Genomic DNA, 6391 nt, shown 5'->3' with positions numbered 1-6391 from the left:
CAGGCGCCCCTGGACTCTTTTTGTAACAACACAACTTGTAGTTCATAGCTTGCTCAGTTCTTTCAGTCATGTTGTCCAACTAGCCTGGTCTATTTCATATGCTCACTTGATTGAGGAAGTAACTAACTCCTGGTCCTCTCTTCTGAAGGTAATTTTTTTTTTTAAGATTTTATTTATTTGAAAGAGAGAGATCATGAGGAGGGAGAAGGGCAGAGGGGGAAGATGACTCCCTGCTGAACATGGAGCCGGATATGAGACTCAATCCCAGGATCCAGGATCATGACCTGAGTTGAAGGCAGATGCTTAATTGACAGAGCTACCCAGGTGCCCCTATTGAAGGTAAATTTGGTCTGTATCTAGCAAAATAACTTGGACTCTGATTCAGTATGGTTGGATACCTTTGGTATCCAGTTATGTTTTGCCAGAATATATAATGAAATTCAGGCTCCTGGGTGGCTTCGTCAGTTAAGCGGCTGCCCTCAGCTCAGGTCATGATCTCAGGGTCCTGGAATCAAGCCCCATGTTGGGCTCCTTGCTTGCTTCTCTCTCTGCCCCTCCCCCAGCTTGGGCCCTCTCTTACTTGTGTTCTCTCTTGCTCTCCCAAGTAAATAAATCTTCAAAAAGAAAAAAATAATATATAATGAAATTCAGAGCCACAGTAAATTCTCAGTCTTATTCAGCTCAAGTTGTACTCAAGCTCACTTCATCTTTCTTAAAGCTTTGTATATCAGAAATTCTAGTTGGGTCTATTGATTTCATCAGGGCATTTGACAATTAATCCTGGTACTTAGATTAATAGGTGATTAAGCCAGCTGTAGCCAGAGAAGATCATTAAGAACTATCCCCCACCTGGAAGGAGAGTACTGGTATTAGTCCACAGACCTCTTATTCTCAGCCCCATCCAATTCTACATACTGTTTCAGCATAGATGAAAATGAAGAAATGTATTTTTTTAAGAGATTTTTATTTTATTTATTTATGAGAGAGAGAGAGAGAGAGGCAGAGACAGGCAGAGGGAGAAGCAGGCTCCATGCAGGGAGCCTGACGTGGGACTCTATCCTGGGTCCTGAGGATCAGGCCCTGGGCTGAAGGCGGCGCTAAACCACTGAACCACCCGGGCTGCCCGAAGAAATGTATTTATCAGATTTGCAGATAACACAAAACTAGAATAATTAACCAATACATGTTTTTGGTAAGATAACTAAAATTTTATCTAACCTGAAATAGATTGAAATGTGGCCAAAACTAAGAAGAAAAAATTAAGATAAATGTAAATTAGGCTTGAATTCCACTATAGTCTTACTGTTCCACACTCATGGCATTATGTTCCATTTTGGACACCCAGTCTGAGAAACAGAGAGCCAACCTCCTGAGAAAATGTTGTCCTATGAGGAGTGGTAAGGGAATATTAGGGCCCTTGATCCTAGAGGAGATAACTTGTCAGTGTTTCACATATCACCTTGAGGAGGAATAGTGGCTGAGGTAGCTATTGCTACAGTTGAGACCCATACCCATTGTTGAGGATCAGGCTGGCTTGGGCCCAGACATTGAAGCTACTGTGAGTTAGTGATTCTCCCTCTGCCCCACCCCATCCTTCCCCTTCAGCTCAATCAGAAGCCAGACAACCTAGTTGTCAGAAATGGGAATGTTAAAAGGGATAAGAGGCTGAGTTGACTCCAACCATATACAATCAAAGGTAGTCTGGGATTGGACACCTGGGTGGCTCAGTCAATTAAGTGTCTGCCTTTAGCTCAGGTCATGATCTCAGGGTCCTGGGATCGAGCCTCTCATCAGGCTCCCTGCTTGGTGGGGAATCTGCTTCTCCCTCTCCCCCTGTGTGCTTCTCTTGCTCCCACTTTTACTCCCAAAAAGAAATACATAAAATCTTAAAAAAAAAAAAAAAAAAAGTCAAAGGTAGTCCAGGGTAAAGAGCTCAACCTATTGGAAAGAAGAATAGGAGACAGCCCTTGAAACCAAATTCTAAATATAGGTCAATGTAGCAGGTAAGCTTAGAGAGCATGGAGCTGTAGAAGGTCTCAACTCTTTCAAAAGCAGTTTACTATTCTTTTCGTGTGAATCTTGAGGGGGTTTTTAAAACTGCTAGTTCTGGTGTAAGGAATTAACTCATTGGGCTCTGATCAGGTATTGTCTACTTCTCAGTGTGGGCCACATTAAGAGGAAGTAGCTGGGATCCCTGGGTGGCGCAGCAGTTTGACGCCTTCCTTTGGCCCAGGGCGCGATCCTGGAGACCCGGGATCGAATCCCACGTCGGGCTCCTGGTGCATGGAGCGTGCTTCTCCTCCCTCTGCCTGTGTCTCTGCCTCTCTCTCTCTCTCTGTGACTATCATAAATAAAATAAAATAAAATAAAATTCTTTAAGAGGAAGTAGCTACTATCAATGTATCTATAATCTGAGAAGTTACGTTATATACCAGACACACTGGGGATACCAGATACCATGGATTTTACTTCAATTTCCTCACAGAAAATAAGGAAATAATGTGATGTGATGTGATGATTGTTAGACTTCTGTTCTCTAGCAATTGGTAGTTTGGCTGGTTTTTCTTCTTTGGCAATTTGATTTGGTTTATTGTGCTTTTTTTCCTCTTCTAGTCTTTTTTGTTTTTATATTAATATACTTAAGTTATACTATTAACATACACAATTTTTTATTTTTTTTCATTTAGATTTTTTTTTAAAGATTTTTTTTTATTTATTCATGAGAGACATAGAGACAGAGAGAGAGAGAGAGGCAGAGGGAGAAGCAGGCTCCATGCAGGGAACCTGACATGGGACTCGATCCTGGGTCTCCAGGATCAGGCCCTGGGCTGAAGGCGGCGCTAAACCACTGAGCCACCCGGGCTGCCCCAATTTTTTTTTTTTTTTTTTTTTAAGTAATTGATACATCCAGTGTGGAGCTTGAACTCACAACCCCAAGAACGAGATTGTATGCTCCACCAGTTGAGCTAGCCAGGTGCCCTTCCCATTTAACTTTTTTTTTTTTAATATTTTAGTCTTTATTTTTTTTTTATTTTTTATTTTTTTAATTTTTATTTATTTATGATAGTCACAGAGAGAGAGGCAGAGACACAGGCAGAGGGAGAAGCAGGCTCCATGCACCGGGAGCCTGATGTGGGATTCGATCCCGGGTCTCCAGGATCGCGCCCTGGGCCAAAGGCAGGCGCCAAACCGCTGCGCCACCCAGGGATCCCTTTTAGTTTATTTTTTTAAGGTGATCTCTAGGGATGCTTAGGTGGCTCAGCGTTTGAGTGTCTGCCTTTGGCTCAGGGTGTAATCCTGGAGTCCTGGGATTGAGTCCCATATCGGGCTCCTTGTATGGAGCCTACTTCCCCTGTCTCTGCCTCTCTCTGTGTCTCTCATGAATAAGTAAATAAAATCTTAAAATTAAAAAAAATAAAAATAATAAATAAGGTTATCTCTACACCCAACATGGGGCTCAAACTTACGACTCCAACATGAAGAGTCACATGCTCCACCAACTAAGCCAGCCATTTAACATTTTAGTTAAGGGCACTTGGGTGGGCTGTATGTTGGCTAAGAAGAGAACACTCAGGCCTTCTCAAAAATTAGATTGAATTCAGTTTACCAGTTACCTGAACTCCAGGATCTGAATCATCCAGAAATCAGGATCTGGGCAGACCATGGGGTAACCAGATTCTGTTCAGCTGCAGTTAGACACCTAGGTGTTTACTGCTGGCTTCCCCTGGCTGATGGTAGATATCATTTGATAACCAGGAGAGTCTCATGTCCTTACGCGGAAGCACAGTGCTTAAGTGCTTCCAGATGGGTGATACAAATCCTAGATGAATGTGAGGACTAGCTGGCTGAAATTGCATAGCGTAGGGTCTGACATGAAGAAGGACTCAGGAAATGTCATTTTCCTTTCCGAGCCTGGGGGAGTTTACCAACCAGTCAGGGAGCAGGCTAAAATTTGAAGAGGAGACTGTTTTAGTTTACCTATCATGGAAGAGAGTACATGCTGAACTTGAACCAACCAAAGAATGGAGAATGAGTCAGCATAAAAAATAAATAGGAAAAGTTGGGACACCTGGCTGGTTCAGTTGGTGGAGCATGGCACTCTTAACCCCGGGGTCATGAATTCAAGCCCCCAGTTGGGCATAGAGCTTACTTCGAGAAAGTAAAAAAAAAAAAAAAAAAAAAAAAAACCTGGAAAGTTACATAATGAAATACTGTGTGGTTTCTTGCTTGATGAATTTGAGGTGGCTTTTCTTTTAGCTTTTTGTGTATTTTTTGTGTATTTTTCCCTGCTGAGCAGGGAGCCTGATGTGGGGTTTGATCCCAGGGTTCTGGGATCATGACCTGAACTGAAGGCAGATGCTTAATGAACTGAGCCATCCAGGCATCCCTTTTTTCAAGTTTTTAATGCAATTTTTATTTAAACTAAATTGTAGAATATTTTTATATTGCAAGGATAGTACAAGTTCCCATACACCCCATACTTGATGTCCCTTATTAACATCTTACATTACTATGATGTAGTCATCACAATTAATGAACCATTATTGATACATTATCAAAGTCCTCAGTTTTTAGCTAGTGTCCTCTTTTTTTATTGTAGGATCCTATCTAGAATAAATTATATTTAGTCATAGTAGTATTTTTAAGTACTGGGATTCATATATATTCCTTTCAAGGTATGTTCTCTATCAGAGGTGTGGTCTAATGGATACAAAATTTAACTCAAATTTAGCTAATCTGGAACATAACTAGAAGTCCAGACAGATTTGGGTTTTCCATTCTGAATCTGGTATGATTTTGTTCTCATGACCTCATTAAGTCCTGTGTACAGAAAAATTCTTAGAGGCTAGGTTTCTGGAAGAAAATGTGTAAGTGGTGAATCTGGGTGATTTGCCTTCATGATAAATCCAAACTCAGGAAGAAAATGAGCTGGGTTCTGGCCCAGATTTCAGGATGAGCACTTAAGAGGACATGATGATCTATCAGGGCCTACTTAGATAAAAGGTCAAATAAGAAGTGGGTTTTTGGGTGAATGAAAACAAGAAGCCCACTCTATCTTCTCATTTAACAAGACCTTTTGGCCTTACAAAAACCGTATTGGAGGGGCACCTGACTGGCTCAGTTGGGAGAGAGCATGTAACTCTCTTCATCTGGGGTGTGGGGGGGTTGTGAGTTTGAGTTCCCCACATTGGGTGTGGAGATTACTTCAAAATGAAACCTTTAAACAAAATGCATATTTGATCTGCTCTTTTAGATTCTTTTAGATTCTGATGCCTTTCTTGGTACTGCATATTCTAGTATATATATTTATGTATATATAATATTTCTCTATATATATACATATCCCTCTTGTATAGTAAACCAGAAATTCTGGTTAGGTAACATCCCAGGCCAGGCTGGGGTGGAAGGAGTTTGAGGGGATTCTTGGAAACTACTGTAGACCTGTAGACCTCCTTGTCCTTAATCCCCACAACAAGTTGCTTAGGAAATAAGGTCCAGTTGAATAGCGGTTTTAAGTAGCTACATGTGAGATTAGGAGGGAGATGGGGACCATGAATGCCTCCAGTTTGTTTCCCCCCATGAGTGATCTAGCCTTTTGTTGCTGTGGCTATAGGGTCCTGAGAAATTTAAAACCATGGGAAAATGTTATATCTCTCCCATGATTTTAAACACTAGTTGTTTAGTAGTTTGGCCTTAAAATTTAAAAAGTTGTAATTAGGATAGTGCTGGTTATAAGAGCACAGACCAAATGTATTTAAAGTATATAAAGCAGGGGCACCTGGCTGGCTCTGTCAGTGACTCTTGTGATCTTAGGGTTGTGAGTTCAAGCCCATGTTGGAGGTAGAGATTACTTAAAAATCTTTAAAAAAAAAAAAAATGTAAAGCAGAAAAGCAAACATAAAAAATTCATTCCATAGTTTCTTTTTCTTTTTCCTTATTTTTTTTTTTTTAAAGATTTTATTTATTCATGAGAGACCCAGAGAGAGGGGCAGAGATGCAAGCAGAGGAAGAAGCAGGCTCCATGCAGGGAGCCCGATGCGAGACTCGATCCTGGGACTCCAGGATCACGCCCTGGGCCAAAGGCAGGCACTAAACCGCTGAGCCACGCAGGCATCCCTCCATAGTTTCTTCTTTTTTAAAAAAATATTTATTTATTCATGAGAGACACACAGAGAGAAAGAGGCAGAGACACAGGCAGAGGGAGAAGCAGGTTCCCTGCGGGGAGCCCGAAATGGGACTTGATCCTGGGACTCCAGGATCATGCCCTGGGCCAAAGGCAGTGCCAAACCGCTGAGCCACCCAGGCATCCCCCTCCATAGTTTCTTAAATAACTAAGTTACTCTTTTTTTTTTTTTTTTTTTCAAGAAAGGAGTTAAATCATACTTTACAA

This window comes from Vulpes lagopus, chromosome 5 (genome assembly GCF_018345385.1).
Source record: "Vulpes lagopus strain Blue_001 chromosome 5, ASM1834538v1, whole genome shotgun sequence".
NCBI lineage: Eukaryota > Metazoa > Chordata > Mammalia > Carnivora > Canidae > Vulpes > Vulpes lagopus.
This window is presented reverse-complemented; position numbering follows the sequence as displayed.